Source organism: Terrapene carolina, unplaced genomic scaffold, assembly GCF_002925995.2.
Source record: "Terrapene carolina triunguis isolate 2854851 unplaced genomic scaffold, T_m_triunguis-2.0 Scaffold138, whole genome shotgun sequence".
Taxonomy (NCBI): Eukaryota; Metazoa; Chordata; order Testudines; family Emydidae; genus Terrapene; species Terrapene triunguis.
Window position 1 is genome coordinate 3023054 of NW_020664489.1, and position 18830 is coordinate 3041883.

Below are 18830 nucleotides of genomic sequence, written 5' to 3' on the forward strand. Positions count from 1 at the left end.
AGCTATTACTACTTGCTTAAAAATAATTTTGGAATATATAGTACATAATTCCTCTATCCTATACTCAAACAGGAACAAAGAATGACAAAATACTATATCAGTGAAAAGAAGTGTTTTTATAACAGAATCCAATGTAAAAAAAAAACCTATTAAAAAGACTAGAGATGTAACAGTGATACCAGTTATCCAGAAAAACGATTATCTTAGTACTTTAACAGTCTATCAAACTAAATACAAAAACAATAACAAAATATGTGTTCGCTAAAAGCCATCTTAAAAATTGTAAGATTCAGTAGCAAATGTGCTGTTCCTGATGCTGCTGTGCCTTACTCATAGCTTATACAGTTTTACACACTTCATTAGATCAAAAGGATTTCAATTCAATTGTGTTAATTTTACAAGCCAAAATAAAAATGCACTAAAGATCATTACCATCTGATAGATGCTTGGTTACACAGCAAATTTTTCTTTACAGTTATGTTTGTCAGTAAAGATCTGTGGCTTTCACCACAATATGAGGCTTGGAATTATTTAAATCTTGGCTATGTGATCTACAGCATTGATAAGAAATGCAACCCAGCCCAACACAGACATTTTTTTGTTTATCTAGGCCGGGGTCGGCAACGTTTGGCACGCAGCTCGCCAGGGTAAGCACCCTGGCGGGCCGGGCCAGTTTTATTTACCTGCTGACGCGGCAGGTTCGGCCGATCGCGGCCCCCACTGGCCGCGGTTCGCCATCCCGGGCCAATGGGGGCAGCGAGAAGCCTTGGCCAGCTCATCGCTCTCCCATGCCGCTTCTCGCCACCCCCATTGGCCCGGGACGGCGAACCGCGGCCAGTGGGGGCCGCGATCGGCCGAACCTGCAGCGTCAGCAAGTAAATAAAACTGGCCCGGCCCGCCAGGGTGCTTATCCTGGCGAGCCGCGTGCCAAACGTTGCCGACCCCTGATCTAGGCCAATCGATGTTGTAAGTAAGCTACAGGGGCAGGAAAAATCATGACTGAATCATCAGGTAGTTTATGTGCTGAAATATTATGGTGATAGGAACTGGTATGAAACCCTAAGATAGGTATCAAGATTTAAATTGCAGTTGGGATAGCAGAAGGATTCCATTCCCCCACCCTCATGAAAAAAGATTTAATCCTATGGTTGGTTTATTCTTCTGCATAGCTTTCGGAATCACAAGCAGCATGGCTTCCAAACCCCACCCAGCCATGCTTGGAAGTACAGCCTCCTTCTTAGGCTAGGTCTACACTTACCCAGTAGTTCGGCGGCGAGCGATCGAACTTCTGGGTTCGACTTATCGCGTCTTGTCTGGACGCGATAAGTCGAACCCGGAAGTGCTCGCAGTCGACTGCGGTACTCCTGCTCGGCGAGAGGAGTACCGCGGAGTCAACGGGGGAGCCTGCCTGCCGCGTCTGGACCGAGGTAAGTTCGAACTAAGGTACTTCGAACTTCAGCTACGTTATTCACGTAGCTGAAGTTGCGTACCTTAGTTCGAATTGGGGGGTTAGTGTAGACCTGCCCTTAGGTTGTTGATGGCAGAGGGATTTCATTTCATGCCATACCAACATTAAAGCTCAGATTGTCATCATCCATGAAGTGGACTTCTAGAACAAAGTGCAGGAATTTGCAACTTTTTTAGGCAACTATAACAGTTTACCATACCAAAGTTCCCATGAAAGTCAAGGCCGAATCTCCTAACATACATAGAGCAGGACTTTATCCCAAGACTTCAGCTATATCAACTACTTCCAGTCATCTACCATTCAACTATGCAGGTCACCATATGCATGAGTGAGTGAGTGGGAGGCAGTTTCCAAAGGAGTCACTGAAACACACTTTTCTCTGGGAGACAATAGAGAGCAACTGAGAAGTCATGAACAAAATTTAGTGAGTGGTACACAATGCTCAAAATGAGACGATCCAAGTCTCTCTCAGATCATGTGTCATATTCCTGTGGGTTCTTCTGTTATTTTTGCATTTCCCCTCCCCCACCCCTCAAACTGTGGTTCTATTCTGAAAAAGCAACTTTGTAAAAATATCACTATAAAAATAGAGGGCAAGGTAGGTGAGGTAATATCTTAAGTTGGTCCAATAAAAGATGTTACTTCACCCACCCTGTCTCTCTAATATCCTGGAACCAAAAAAGCTACAACACTGCAAACTAAAAAAAAAAGGCACATTTATGTTGTCACGATGGATTTTCAATTCATATCAAATTTGCTTAATTTACCCCAAAAAAATTCAAACTGTCAGCCTTGCAAAATTATTGTGGAGTTTGACCCTCAAGTTATGTACTTTCTGGTTTGTGTATCACCAAAAAATAAGAATTTTCTGGGAAATACTGTACATTTTAGCCTTACAACAATGCTTTATATTGCAGATTAATTTACTGTTTTTAAAGTAATTTTATATTGGTTTAAATAATTTTAGACACAAAGTAGCCTTTAAGCAGAACAAGATCTTGTATTAGCTGCATAGATCCTAAAATAATGTTAAAATTGACAGTATTGTGGTAAAATCTCCTGCACTGCTTTGAAATCTGAAGCTTGGGGTTTTGCTTTGTTTTTAATCATCAAACATCAGTAAGAAATCCTGAGTTTTGAGCAAAATGAACAGTCTATGTCCTGATATTTTGTAGTTCAACAAAGCTCGAGACTGATTATATTTTTTAAGTGAGATACACTTACATGGATGCACAATCTTACCAGCTATTTCATTATCATCATCTGACAAAACATGGAGAAAATAACATTACACAATACTGGGAAAGCAACAGCATGATGTATTTATTTTTCTCCTGACATACATCAAATATCCTTATAAGTAATACAAATGTTTATGGATTAGGACAGTCACTAACTGCTGTGCATGGCTATGCAACAAAATATCTGCTTCTTTAATTTGCTATACATCTGTTATTTAAACTAAAATGAAGACTAAAGGAACCCCTCTTTTACTTTAGTTTTCGCCAATAGTATCCGTGATACAACTATTTTATAATCATTAATACTGTTAAATCCTTGTGTCCCAAGACACATGCCAATATATTATAGAACTCGAAGCTAGTCTGGGCTTTCCCAATTTTTTCACTTTCTTTTGACGCATTGGGGAAAAGAGGAAACCAGGCTAGATTGACTATTGGTCTGAAATGGTATGGCAATCTGTGTTACAACTTTGAAATCAGGCTAAAAAATGTGAAGTAAGGAATACTGAATATCTATTGTGTGTGCTGCCTCTAATCTCTGCTGCAGTGACATGGAAAGTCTATATTTTAATGGTAGAAAGATCTCATTTTGCAACATTATATCACAACAGCATTGCTAAAATCTATTTCACTAAAAAATTGAACATTTTTCATTTACATTTGTGAGTTAATCTAGTATTTAAAAAACAGAGATTAAGAGCAGTGGCTGGATTCCAAACAGATATAGGCTGTAAAAACCTTCCACATTCACCTGAATAGATATGACCATCTTGATACCCTAGATTCAAATGATATTCAGATTCAGAGGATGGGAGGTCCTGACATTGGATTAATCAAACATCTGAATTCAAATGTTGAACTATTTATACCAAAGCCCTCCCATGACGATCCCACTAACCCCAAAAAACTTTTCCTTTTGGCTTTAGGGTGTAGGGAGCTGTTTACCTAAGGACTTTCTCTTTATCTAAGAACTTCTCTCACACACTCTTGCCAACACACCGCAAAAAAAATGTGCGAAGAGTATAAATTTGTATTCAGGTAATATTTTAAATGAAATATCCCAATATTGAGGTAACAGTTGGACTTTCGAATCCCAATACCCTGGACCCCATCTCCCTACATGTCTCACTCCCCTATTGCTCAAATTAAGAACTCAGGAAGTTTCTCCTTGCATTTGACGTCTTTGGAGCAAAGAAAAGGTAGTGACACTCCTTTGTCTGGCAGGAGCTCCCCCTCTCTCCAGTACTTCAGGGGGTGCCAGGCTGCTCCAACCACACACCCAGTAACCAACTTCAGGAGACTGCTTTGTGTGGCCACACAAGATGATCTCCCCCTCCAGAATTAGCTATAAGTCTTCAAGGGGTCATGAAGGCAGCCTCACCCCATACCAGAACAACATGAGCTGGAAATGGTCTTGACCCACCACTGCTGGTGGCAGCATCAAAGACCCAGGATTCAAAGAAATGGTTCTTTATAAGCTGCTAGGGAAACCTCAGAGTGGTCCCTACCTATGTCTCTACTGCTAAGTCCACCAACTCCAGCCTCAGTGAGAAAGGAATTGGAAGCGAGAGCAATGCTGAGGGTTGGATTAAAGTTTTGTGGGGTGGATGGGGTGGTGGGAGAAGGAAAGAAACTAGGCTCCCACCCAACACCGGGCTGAGGCAGGGAATGCCTTAGTATAATTTGAAGTAATGAGTAGAGGAAGCCCCTACCTTTTATGGTCTACCCAGGAAGTCCCTATAAAGGATGCTAGCTGTGACAGCTACACCCCCTTCTGTAGTTACCTTAGGGTGGCAAAAGAGGGATGGGCAATGCTGCTGAGAACTGGCTGAATGCTGGTCCCTGCAGAGGAGAGATTTACATCTGCAGAGATCGCTCTTGAGTCAAAAATTGCCAGACTGTAGGGATGGGCAAACAGAGAGCTATACTCCGACTGGTCCTTGCCATTTTGAAGCACACATTGACATGGCTTAGGCCATAGTGAGAGAGATCTGTAACTTCAACACCACTGACAGTGCTGGTTGTCCTTTATTGGAAGTATGGGGTGATGACTGCCAACGACCCTAGTCTTCAATTCATGTTGTTTGGTGAAAGGTCAGTAACTAGTAAGATCACTATTATCTATGATATTACAGATGAAGACCCTCAATTTTCTTATACATCAGGAACCACGTCGGATAGTACAGTAGGTCCCTTATTATACTAGATGTCGCCAGGCAGGTACTCTGTTCAGAATAAGCCAAGGGAGCACTAGTGAAGTAGCGTGGCCATGCTGTTTGCATCTCCCCTTAAAGGAAAGAGGCCTCCCATCCCAAAATGGGCTTTGGTAGTGTGTGTCCATCTTACAGGAGTGTCTTGGATGTTGAAAATGGCTGTCAAAAGGGTCTTTTCCAGAAACCCTCAACTGAAGTTTAAACTGGTTTGGCTGCTTATATAGACAGTACCACTAGAGAGTGATGGACTCCTTGCTCCCCCGATCTACACAAGCTGCCAAACCTTTTTCAACCCCAGAAGAGAGGCTAAAATAGATCCATTGCCAGCATGCATCTTTGCTTCTTTTTTTCCCATCCTTTCCTCTAAGTACATTCAGGCTGTACATGTTTTCAACCATTTGGTAGAGAGCTGGAATTATTCTCAGAGAATGTATTTTACTTAACTTTCTGAAAGGTATAAGGGCAGATACAGTATTAGCTTCTTGCTTACTAACTGGGAAAAGAGAAACTCTACATAAGTTAATTGATTAAATTAGACCTACTAAGGCAGACATCACTGAATTGGGTATTAAGACAGACATTGTCAAATTATATAAACAGCTTTATTAATCTCAATCTGAGGCTATTTTCAGTCAAATAATTGATGTGTCTGCATTACATCTGCTGTCCCTGCCTCGTAATGAGCGACTGTCGCTGTAAGCTCCAATAAAGTCTGAAAATTCTGTAGTTATAAAAGCATGCTGACTCCAACGGCTTAATTATATTTTTTTCAAGGAAACTGACATAGGAACATAGAAGTTATGGATTAAAAAAAACGTAGGTCCACCTCCCTTCCTCTATTATACCATAAAGTCCCATTATGCTCCCATTCTGCAGAGTAAACAAGTATATCTGAGATGCTGGCTTGGCTCCAATAGGAATTAATCTTTTTTTTAAAAATCTGCATATCTTTAGTTTGAGAAGCATATTCTTTTACTGCATAGCTCTCACTATCTAAATCAGCCCTGCAGCCATCTTCTGGGCGATTTCCAACTCTTGGATATCCTCCTAAAGTTGGTGATCAACTCAGCATTTTACAGGCCTGATTCTATAAAGTGCTGAGCCCCTATTATGAGGAAGAGAGCACCATTACTATCATCAGAGCACTCAACACCCCACAGGATCAGCAACTAAGTAGGAATTTGCAAAAAGTGCGGTAGAGTAGAAACATGAACTCGTTCATGTTTGTAACTCATTCCTAAGGCTGAGAGTTTGTCACAGAAGTCACGGATTCCGTGACTTTCTGTGACTTTTGCAGCAGCCGGTGCGCCTGGCTCTGAGGCAGTCTCGGCCACCACTCCCGCACTCGCCCAGCAGAGTTTGGGTGTGGGAGGGGGCTGGAGGTTCGGGCACGGGATAGGGTGAGGTGGGCTCTGGGCAGCACTTACCTGGGGGGCTCCCCAGACGTGGAGACATTGCCCTCGCTCAGTTCCTAGGCGGAGGCGTGGCCAGACAGTTCCGCCCACTGCCTCTGCCTGCAGGCACTACCTCTGCAGCTCCCATTGGCCACGGCTCCTGGCCAATAGGAGCTGCGAAGCTGGTGCTCTGGGTAGAGGCAGCCCACAGAGCTGCCTGGCCATGCCTCCGCCTGGGAACTGAGCAAGGGGGATGTCACCGCTTCTGGGGAGCCCCCCAGCTAAGTGCCGCCCAGAGCCTGCCTCACCCTGTCCCATGCCCCAACCCCCTGCCCCCTCCAACACCCAAACTCTGCTGCTGCTGGTGTGGGAGGCGCGGAGCCAGGTAGGGAGCCTGCCGACCCCACCAAGACCCCTCCCCCATCACCAGCGGGGGTCCTGGGCCACACATCGTCACCCGCCTCCTCGTTCCCAACACCCGGGCTGCCCTCTCCCAGCACCCACGACGCCCCCAGGTAGCCCCCCGCCGCCAAGTTTTAGTCCGGTTTATATAGTAAAAGTCATGGACTGGTCACGGGCTGTGAATTTTTGTTTACTGCCCATGACCTGTCCGTGACTTTTACTAAAAATACCCATGACTAAAATGTAGCCTTACTTATTCCCATTTCATGCAGCCCTTTGCTTTCTTATTTGTAGCTACAGCTGCACTACACCTCCAACTTTCTGTCACTGCCATTGCAACGAAATACATCCAAAAAAATCTTTACTGATTTAAATAATAGCATTTCAGAGTTAAATTAATTAGCAACCAACTAAATTAATGAGGGGGAGAGAAATTAAGAGATACAAAGTAGAAAAAATATTGTATGCTTTGAAATCAGACTTGAAATAAGATAGTCAATGAGACAGACTGGTACAGGAATGGCGTTCCCGATGTAGCAGCTGCAGACACCAATCTTGCACCAAGAGTAGCAAGAGCAGGGTCTCAAACTGGGGGTTGTGACCCCTCAGGGGGTCACGAGGTTATTACATGGGGGCTCACGAGCTGTCAGCCTCCACCCCTAAACCCTGCTTTGCCACCAACATTTATAATAGTATTAAATATAAAAAAATATTTTTTAATTTATAAGGCAAGGGGGTCGCACTCATAGGCTTGCTGTGTGAAAGGGGTCACCAATACAAAAGTTTGAGAACCACTGAGCAAGAGCATATGGAGGGGCAAACAAGAGTTTGCTGCTACATGAGCATAGGGAATGAGGAATAAAGTAGAAAAAAGTAAGTTCAGTGAAAAAAGGAGGAACATGTCCCTGGCTGGGTTTTAAAACAAGGAAGGCAGTTCTGTTCTGCATCCTGAAAAGAACAAATCACCAGTGAGGTTGCTGGAGAGGATGGAGAAGGTGGTTATGTTTGTGTAAAAGCGGGCAGCAAAATTCTACATGTTCTGAAGTTTAAGGAGCTGGGATTTAGGGAGGCTACAGAGCTGCCAATAGAGAGAGAGCGGAGATGAAGGAATGATGATGATTTCAGTAGCTTGGGGAAGAGGAGAAGTTCAGAGTTAAGGATGAAATCATGGTTATGGATGAATGGAGGCATATGGAAGGTCTGAATCGGGGGGGGGGGAGAAAGCAGAAAAAACAGTGTCTTAGAAACTGCTACTCTTGCCCAAGAGAAGCATCTCTCAGATATCTTGCTGAAACAACTTGAGACAAACTTTACTTGGTAGAAGAGAGGCAAACAGGGTACATGTATACTCCTAGGCTCCATCATTCCTTACTTTCTTCTAACTGTATTTTACATGTAGCATGCATGAAGATGACCATATAAGAACAAATCAATCTAAGCTAAGAAAGAGATGCATGCAAGAAAGAACTGGAAATAAGAAAAATTTGAAGAATGGTAAGAAAAGCAAAGATGAAGAAAAACTACATATGCATTACACAACATAAAAAATTTATCATTAAGGCCCTAATCCTACAGAGACTTAAGTACATGTTTAACTTAACACATGAATAAGTCTTTCCAAGATCAGGGCCAAAGAAGAAATAAGAGGTCATCAAAGGTGGCAGCAGAGCCTCTAAGAGACTGAAAGGTTAATTTATTAACAAAAATGTGGATGTTGTCAGGATCTGGCCAATTATTTTTGAACAATCTCATACAGGGAGTAAGGGGCATGTGAGATGGTGGTGGGGTGGAAGAAGTGTAAATGTGGTGGGGGCAGGGACAAGAAGAGGGAGAATGTGTGTGAATGTGGTGGGGGAGTGCTGCATACACTTGGAATTGGGATTCATGCAGTTAATAGGGGATTTCATAATAGTGCCTTTAAAAAGCCTGCCCCTTTCTCCAGTGTCTCTCCCTCTGCCCCCTGTAGGGACTGTGGAGGTTACTGCTGCACTGGGTCACTATTCCAATGGAGTTCCCACAGCGGGAGATGATGGGAATGAGGACAAGTCTCCAATGTGGATTAAAACCCCTCTCATCTCTACGTTGATGGGCTGGAAGAAAGACAGAAATTTTCTAGGGGAGCAGTTGCATCCTTTCCTCTCCCTGATCTCTAGGTTGTATCTTACAATAGGATTCCATATACAAATGACCACAACGTATTACTACTCAGCAAGATGGCTATCAACAGCAATAGACTTCAAATCTCAACTCTAAACTAAGTCTGTATTTTAAATACATTTTTAGTTTATATAGTAGGTGGCGAGTCTCTTCTCAAAGGATAGTGCTAAATAAAATAAAACTGATACCACCTGTGACTTGCCTTGTTGCAATATATCATACTTATCTGAAGACATCAGAACTCTAATACTGCTTTGTCCACTTTTACAGTACACGGTTTTTGTGATTTACTTACTTCAACTTGTAATATTTTCAAAAGTACCCAAACTGGTGCCTTTGCCAAAAAATTAAAAACACAATCAAATCAAAAGTGAAGCCAACAGCTGCTCCTCAACCCCAAGCCAAAAAACTAACCAACCACAACTAAATCAGTTCTAACTAAAACACATTTCTCTCCCACAAACGTCATCACTTATCACTCCATTCTCTCTCCCAGAGGAATAGACCTTGCAGTATGGCTGAAGCTTTAAAAAAAAAAAAATTCAGGGAGCCTGAAATACAAGGGGACCAGTGGGCTCCAAAATGGCAGGCCCTCATGATGGTTTCAATTCACCTGTTTTTTCTCATTCCTATATCTGATGCAACAACACAATATGGAAGAAAAATCTCGTGTCTTGGAATGAATTCCTTCTATTTGAAAAAACAAAATCTATTTTAAAAAGGGTTCCCTGCCCAATCATATGTATTAGTCTTCTCTGTTATTGCACATGACAATCACATTTGCTGGCAAGCAAGCTAGTTTCTGCCCTTGGGAGGGTCAATTATCTGACTTCAAATATCTCACATTTGGTGGACTATTAGCACAACTTTATAACATAACATTTCATTAGAGATCTAAAAAGAATACAATGCAAGAAACAGCAAACATGATTAAAAGTGATGTTTTGGCCACAAGACCTTTTCCAAGCTAAAGGAAGGAAGCAGAATGAAAATGTGTCTTTAAACAGTCATTTGCTTACTCAGTTTTGATTGGTTTCAGAGTATGCTAGAGGAATTTTGAAAACCCTACTACTCCTAGTTACATCAGCCTTGGTTCTATATTACATAATTTACTTCCATCCCTGGTGCTCACACATTTAATTTATGGACTTATGCCTCTTCCCCAACTCATTACTGTTGGGTCAAGTTACATTTATTTAGCTCTTTTAATCTTACCTCAGAATTAACCCTTCCTACTTCCTGATCATTTTTGTCATCCACCTTCTTTGAATTCCTTCCAAATTCCTATATTTTTCTGGTAATAAGGAGACCAGAATTAAACACAATATTGTAGATGTGTTCATACAGGAGCTATATAAAAAGGGAATCCTTGTTCCATTACATAATGGCTTCTGTTCATGGAGCTTTAACCTATTTTGAAGCATTATCACATTGCAAACTCATGTCTAATTTGCTAAATAACTTCTACCAACACCCCTAGGTGTCTTCAAAATTAATGCTTTATAGGTTATTCCCTCCAAATTAATCTATGTTTTGGTTTATTTTGCCCCATATATATCTCCATTAAAAAAAGGTGAGCTATTGCGGTTTTACTAATTTTAATCAAGTAATATTAGCCAGTAATATTCTGATAACTGTGGACTACAACAGACATCTTTGTTAGATAAAAGTAGGTCAAGGCATAACAGTTCTTTTATTGCAGAAGAACTGAAAAGCATACATGCTGATTGAGGAAGTGGTGAATTATTTCCTAACACTAAGTCATAAAGTCTCTTCAAGTGAAAACAATTCCCCTCCTCTCACCCCGTCTGCCAATCAAAAGCAGAGGAATCCTGAATCACAGCTTTTTTAATTTGTAATAACAACTCCTATGTTTCTATAAGTTCACATGATAAAAGGAAAATTTTCGCACCTGACCTATTAAAAATAAATGACACCACTCAGAGATACTGCAAAGATTCCCATGAACTCTTACTAATTCTAAACAGAAGATACAGTAATTAACTTACTGTGTTTTATATAAAGATTTTACTGTGGTGGTACATAGCATACTTAGCGTCTTGTCCTTTATTGCTTCTTCTAGGGACCCAGCTGTCAGTGAACTTACATAACTGGCTTTAAACCATGAATGGCCTCTCGTATTATTTTTTATAATATTTATATTGCAGTAGCACCTACAAGCCAACCATACTGGGGTCCCATTGTGCTAGGTGCTGTACAAACATAGTAATTACAGTCCCTCTCCCAAAGATCTTATAGTTTAAAAAGAAATATGTTTAATTAAATTACTAACCTAGAGTAGGGTTACCACCCATGAAGAAATTATGAGTTCTAGTTCAGTCTAATATTCTATACAAAACATTTTTTTTTCCTCACCAAAAAGTTACAAAATGCTATACAGCCATTGTTGTACAACCTAAATCAGGAAAACAAAGTAGACAGTTTTAAAAGATGGTTGTGATGGGTTCCTCCCCATGGTGCCACGTGGAACTGGGGTACCAGTGAGCATCCCTGACCCACCAGCCTGGGTTCCCTTTACTCTGTACTGCTGTGACCAGCCTGCCAAGCCCTCTCCCAGGCTCCAGCCTGCACTTTTACCAGCAACATACAGGTAGGGACACACCCAGCTGCAGTTACATACAGATTCTGGGATCAGCTCTCCATGGGCAGCCTTCAGCTAAGGAACTTCCCAGCTACTCAGGTACACACACCCCTTTGGGATATAAACGAAAAATTACACCATCTTGCACTGCACAGAGAATTCGCCCTCTCCCTCAATACGGAGAGGAATTATACCACAGCTTTCTGCCCCGAGTTATTACTCCCACACCCAATGGTTTTAGACAAAGCAAAAACAAATTTAACAACTACAAAAGATAGATTTTAAGTGATTATATGGGATAGCAAACAGATCAAAGTAGGGCTGTCAAGCAATTAAAAAATTTAATCACGATTAATCGCACTGTTAAACAATAATAGAATACCATTTATTTAAATATTTTTGGATGTTTTCTACATTTTCAAATATATTGATTTCAATTACAACACAGAATACAACGTGTACAGTGTCAGAGGGGTAGCCGTGTTAGTCTGGATTTGTAAAAAGCAACAAAGAGTCAACAACATGTACAGTGCTCACTTTCTATTTATTTTTTAAATACAAATATTTGCACTGTAAAAAACAAAAGAAACAGTATATTTCAATTCACCCAATACAAGTTCTGTAGTGCAATCTTTTTATTATGAAAGTTGAACTTACAAATGTAGAATTATGTACAAAAAAATAACTACATTCAAAAATAAAACAATGTAAAACTTTAGAACCTACAAGTCCACTCAGTCCTACTTCAGTCAATCGCTCAGACAAACAAGTTTGGTTACATTTGCAGGAGATTATGGTGCCTGCTTCTTGTTTACAATGTCACCTGAAAGTAAGAACAGGCATTCTCATGGCACTGTTGCAGCCAGCGTCGCAAGATATTTACATGCCAGATGCGCTAAAGATTCATATGTTCCTTCATGCTTCAACCACCATTCCATGAGTCCATGTTGATGATGGGTTCTGCTCAATAACAATGCAAACCAGTGCGGCCTGGTGCATGTTCATTTTCATTATTTGAATCAGATGCCACCAGCAGAAGGTTGATTTATTTTTTGGTAATTCAGGTTCTCTAGTGTCCGCATCGGAGTGTTGTTCTTTTAAAACTTCGGAAAGCATGCACCACACCTCGTCCCTCTCAGATTTTGAAAGGCATTTCAGATTCTTAAACCTTGGGTCGAGTGCTGTAGCTATCTTTAGAAATCTCACATCGGTACTTTCTTTGCGTTTTGTCAAATCTGCAGTGAAAGTGTTCTTAACATCAACATGTGCTGGGTCATCATCCGAGACTGCTATAACATGAAATATATGGCAGAATGTGGGTAAAACAGAGCAGGGGATATACAATTCTCCCCCCAGGAGTTCAGTCACAAATTTAGTTAACACAATATTTTTTTAACGAGCGTCATCAGTATGGAATCACGTCCTCTGGGATGGTGGCCAAAGTATGAAGGCGCATGTTTAGCATATCGGGCACATTAATACCTTGCAATGCCGGCTACAAAGTGCCATGAGAACGCCTGTTCTCACTTTCTGGTGACATTGTAAATAAGAAGAGGGAAGCATTATCTCCTGTAAATGTAAACAAATTTGTTTGTTTTAGCAATTGGCTGAACAAGAAGTAGGACTGAGTGGACTTGTAGGCTCTGAAGTTTTACATTGTTTTGTTTTTAAAAAACGGTTACTCACCTTTGTAACTGTTGTTCTTCGAGATGTGTTGCTCATATCCATTCCAATTAGGTGTGTGCGCACCGCGTGCACGGTTGTCGGAGAAATTTTCTACCCTAGCAGCAACACCAGGTGGGTCGGCTGTGGAGCCCCCTGGAGTGGCGCCTTCATGCCGCTGGATATATACCCCGGCCGACCCAGCGCCCCCTCAGTTCCTTCTTGCCGGCTACTCCGACAGTGGGGAAGGGGGGCGGGTTTGGAATGGATATGAGCAACACATCTCGAAGAACAACAGTTACAAAGGTGAGTAACCGTTTTTTCTTCTTCGAGTGCTTGCTCATATCGATTCCAATTAGGTGACTACCAAGCCCCACCTAGGCGGTGGGGTCGGAGTGAGACATTGCCGTGTGCAAAACCGCTGATCCGAATGCAGCATCGTCTCTGGATTGCTGTACAAGCGCATAGTGAGCGGCGAAGGTGTGGACTGATGACCAAACTGCAGCTCTACAAATGTCCTGGATCGGGACTTGAGCCAGGAAGCCAGTTGAGGAGGCTTGGGCGGTGAGGCGCGGCGTTGGGACACCGGCCAGGTCGTAGCAAGCACGAATGCAGGACGTGATCCAAGAGGAGAGACGTTGGGAGGAGACTGGTAGGCCTTTCATCCAGTCGGCTACTGCAACGAAGAGTTGCGTCGTCTTTCGAAATGGTTTCGTACGCTCAATATAGAAAGCAAGGGCCCTGCGCACGTCCAAGGAGTGCATACGCTGGTCTTGGCGCGTGGCGTGCGGCTTAGGATGGAAGACCGGGAGGAATATATCCTGGTTCACATGAAAAGCTGATACCACCTTGGGAAGGAAGGCAGGGTGGGGGCGAAGCTGCACCTTGTCTTTATGGAAGGCTGTGTACGGAGGCTCGGATGTGAGGGCCTTGAGTTCAGAAACACACCTTGCTGAAGTGATGGCTACAAGGAAGACTGTCTTCCAAGATACGTAAAGGAACGAGCAGGTAGCCAATGGCTCGAATGGGGGTCCTGTGAGCTTGGAGAGGACCAAGTTAAGATCCCACGCCAGAACGGGTTGGCGTTGCTGTGGGTAAAGGCGGTCTAAGCCCTTGAGGAATCTGACAACCATCGGGTTAGAGAAGACCGAGGAAGCGTGTTCTCCTGAGTGGAACGCCGATATAGCGGCCAGGTGAACCCTGACTGAAGATATCGCCAAGCCCTGCTGTCTCAGGGACAGGAGATACTCGAGTATAAGAGGAATAGACGCCTGCAAGGGGGGCGTGGCCCGCTGATCGCACCAACAGGAGAACCGCTTCCACTTGGTTAAGTAGGTGGTCCGTGTAGAGGGCTTTCTACTTCCCAGCAGAATCTGTTGCACAGGATGTGAGCATTGCAGTTCTGTCCGATTCAGCCATGGAGCATCCACGCTGTAAGGTGGAGCGATTGCAGGTCGAGGTGACACAATTGACCGTGGTCCTGGGAGATCAAGTCTGGGCACAAGGGAAGCATGATCAGAGTTTGAACCGATAGCTCCAGAAGCGTGGTGTACCAGTGCTGTCTTGGCCAAGCTGGAGCGACTAGGATCACACGTGCCTTGTCTCTGCGTAGTTTGAGCAGTACCCTGTGGACCAGTGGGAATGGAGGGAAAGCGTAGAACAGCTGGTCTTTCCACGTTAGAAGGAAAGCGTCCGACAGGGAGCCCGGAGATAGCCCTTGTAGGGAGCAGAACACGAGGCACTTCCTGTTGGCTCGTGATGTGAACAGGTCTACCTGGGGAAATCCCCACCTCTGGAAGATGGCATAGATGATGTCCAGGTGAACTGACCACTCGTGCGTCTGGAAGGATCTGCTGAGACGGTCCGCCAGAGTGTTCTGGACTCCAGGGAGGAACGATGCCGTGAGATGTATCGAGTGGGCAATGCAGAACTCCCACAGGCGAATGGCCTCTTGGCATAGGGGAGACGACCGGGCTCCTCCTTGCTTGTTGATGTAGAACATGGCCGTGGTGTTGTCTGTGAGGACTAACACGCAGCGGCCATGCAGGAGACCGAGAAATGGCTGACAGGCTAGGCACACAGCCATCAGCTCTCGAACACTGATGTGCAGAGCTAGTTGGGATGCGGTCCACAGGCCTTGGGTATGGTGCTCCCCGAGGTGAGCGCCCAAACCTAGAGATGAGGCGTCGTGACCAGGTGCAGGGAGGGTTGTGGGGCGTGAAACGGCACTCCTGCACAAACCGCCTTGTGATCCAGCCACCAGGTGAGAGAGGTCAAGACCGAGTTCGGAATCGTGACCACCATGTTCAGGCTGTCCCGAGAAGGGCGGTACACCGAGGACACCCAGGCCTGAAGTTGACGAAGCCGAAGTCTGGCATGCCTGGTTACGTAAGTACAAGAGGCCATGTGACCCAACAGACCAAGGCACGTCCTTACAGTGGTAATTGGGAAGGCCTGGAGTCCGTGGATGATGTCCGCGATGGTGCGAAACCGAGTGTCTGGCAGAAGAGCTCGGGCAAGTGTGGAGTCTAGGACTGCCCCAATAAACTATTCTCTGGGTCGGCTCCAGAGTGGACTTTTCTTTGTTGAGTAGAATGCCTAAGTCGTGGAATGTTTGTAGTATTATCTGGACGTGCACCCGAACTTGCTCCCTGGTGCGGCCGCGGACCAGCCAGTCGTCGAGATACCGGAACACCTGTATCCTTTGTCGCCGAAGGTATGCTGCCACAACGGCCATACATTTGGTGAACACTCTCGGAGCCGCAGACAGTCCGAAGGGAAGGACGGCAAATTGACAGTGTACCTTGTTTACTACAAAACGAAGGAAGCGCCTGTGAGGGGGGTAGATCGCTATATGAAAATATGCGTCCTTCATGTCGAGGGTGGCATACCAGTCCCCAGGATCCAGGGAAGGGATGATGGTCCCCAAGGAGACCATGCGGAACTTCAACTTTACTATGAATTTGTTGAGTCCGCGTAAGTCTAAAATGGGTCGCAGACCCCCTTTTGCTTTGGGGATCAGGAAGTAGCGGGAGTAAAACCCCTTGCCCATTAACTCTGGGGGAACCTCCTCTATGGCCCCCATAGAGAGGAGCCCAAAAACCTCCTGTATAAGGAGATGCTCGTGAGAAGGGTCCCTGAAGAGGGACAGGGGGGTGGGGGGAAAAAGAAAACTGGAGGGCGTATCCCCTCTCCACCGTGCGAAGGACCCAACAGTCCGAAGTTATAAGGGACCAAGCACAGTGGAAACGGGAGAGGCGATCCCGAAAGAAAGGAAATGGATCATGGGTAGCGGCTGGTGCGCCGTCCTCGGGTGCAGCTTCAAAAGTTTTGTCTAGGTCCAGAAGGTGGCCTAGGAGGGCCTTGGCTCTGACCGGGTTGGGGTCCGGTCGGCCTCCGTCTACCACCTCGTCCCCGTCTTCTGGGGAAGTCCTGTCTCGGACGAGGAGGAGGAGGGTAGAACCTTTGTGGCTGTGGCCTAAAGGGCCTGCGTTGAGGTCCTGGGACATGCATCCCCAGGGAGCGCAGGATGGTTCTCGAGTCTTTGAGGCTCTGTAACCTAGAGTCCGTCTTGTCCGAGAACAAGCCTTGGCCCTCGAACGGCAGATCCTGCAGGGTCTGCTGCAGTTCTGGCGGTAACCCCGAAACCTGGAGCAAGGAGACACGTCGCATGGCTATCTCAGATGCTAGTGTCCTGGCAGCCGAGTCCGCAATGTCGAGGGAGGCCTGTAAGGAGGTTCTAGCCACCTTTTTGCCCTCCTCCACCAGGGCCCCGAACTCCTCCCTCGAGGCTTGGGGGACCAACTCTTTAAATTTCCCCATGGAATTCCATGAGTTATAATTGTACCGACTTAAGAGCGCCTGTTGGTTTGCGGCCCTGAGCTGCAGACCCCCCGCCGAATAAACCTTGCGTCCAAACAAATCAAAGCGCTTAGCATCCTTTGATTTGGGCGCTGCCGCCTGCTGGCCATGGCGCTCTCTGGCGTTCACTGATGAGACCACCAGTGAACACGGTGGGGGATGTGTGTAGAGGTACTCATAGTCTTTAGAGGGAACAAAGTACTTCCTCTCTACCCCTCTGGCAGTGGGAGGGATGGAGGCCGGGGTTTGCCATAGGGCCGTAGCGTTAGCCTGAATTGTTCGGATAATGGGCAACGCCACCCGGGTTGGGGCATCAGATGAAAGGATGCTCACCACCGGGTCCTCCACCTCCACTATCTCCTCGGCCTGTAGGTCCATATTTCGTGCCACCCTACGTATCAAGTCTTGGTGGGCACGAAGATCTATAGGAGGTGGGCCTGAGGGTGTTGTACCCGCCACTGCCTCATCTGGGGAAGATGAGGAGGACGCCTCAGGGGGTAAAGGATCTGTGTGGGGGTCCGGCTCCAAGGGACTTGGAGGTTCAGGATCCCCTGCACCAGGGTCTGGTTCCTGTGTGGGCGTCGGGGCCGGAGCCTCCATACCCCCTGGGGGAGGACGGGAGATGGTGGCCTCAGGAACCCTGGGCTCAGAGTGAGCCGAGCGAGAGGCCGCTAGTGGAGCCCCTTGAGCCTGGTGATACGCCCAAGGGGTACAGAAAGACCAATGCATAGGGTCCTGTCGAAGGTTTTCTGCCCCCTCCTGCCAATGACCCAAGTCGTCTGCAGCTTGACCCTGAGCAGGGTACGCTGAACGGGGAGCCCCTTCAGACGAGTGAGACGCCGATCTCAAGGGCCAGGGCAGTGCCGAGCGTGGGTGCAGGGAATCGTCCTGGTACGGTGCCGAGTGGTGCCGATCCATCGGCGAGCGGTCTCTGCGTGGTGCCAGTGAACGGTACCGGGATCGAGAACGGTGCCAATGTCCATGTCAGTACCGGGATCCGGATCTGGATCTGGACGACGAAGACCGTCTGTAACCTCGGTGCCGGGAGCGGCCTCGCGAATGGGAGCGGCGCTCATACCGGTGCCGAGCGCTGTGCCTTGACTCCGACCGGTACCGATGCTCGGGTCGGTGCCGAGAAGAAGACCGGTGCCGGGAGGTAGATCTGTGCCGCGAGTACGACCGGCGCCGAGATGGAGATCGGTGCCGGGACTGCGAGCGGCATCGAGACCTGCTCCGAGACCGGGAGCGGTGCCGCGAGTCCATGCCAGGAGATGGCGGGCATATCAGGGTAGGCTTGCCCCTGGACTGTACCGTACGAAGGGCATGCAGTGCTGCGGGTTGAGAAGGCGCCGGCTCTGTGAGGGCGATGAGGTCTCTCACCATGGCAAACGTCTCCGGTGTAGAAGGGAGACAGGGCTCCACCACCTGACGAGGCGGTGAGCCAGTCCGCACCGGACTCAACGGCTCTACACCCGGTGCCAGAGTCAACGATGCTGATGATACTTGCACCCTCTGGCGTTCGGAAGCCGGGCGCGGCTCTACCACTGGTGCAGGGGGAGCCAGTGCCTGTTGGACGGCAGCGTCCTGAGTCTTACGGGGCCTTTTATGTCCCGGAGACAGGGACCGGCGCCGAGGGGCTTGCGGCGGACGCGGTGCCAAGGGAGGACAGTGCCGTGGCGCCTTTTCCGCGTCTGCCCGCGGTGCAGTACCGGAAGGTGCCGTTGGGGCGCTACGCACCGAAGCGCTCGGTGCCGGAACCTGGCGCGCCGAAGGAGGATCCGGGCTAAGTGCCGCCTCCATAAGGAGCTGCTTAAGCCTGAAGTCCCGCTC

The 18830-nt window shown here is 46.3% G+C and overlaps 1 protein-coding gene across 2 annotated transcripts in view; it reads right to left on the minus strand.

Annotated features, from left to right (window-relative positions):
• CWF19L2 (CWF19 like cell cycle control factor 2) overlaps positions 1–18830 on the minus strand; it is a 194581-nt gene that overhangs the window by 85793 nt on the left and 89958 nt on the right. The window lies entirely within an intron of this gene.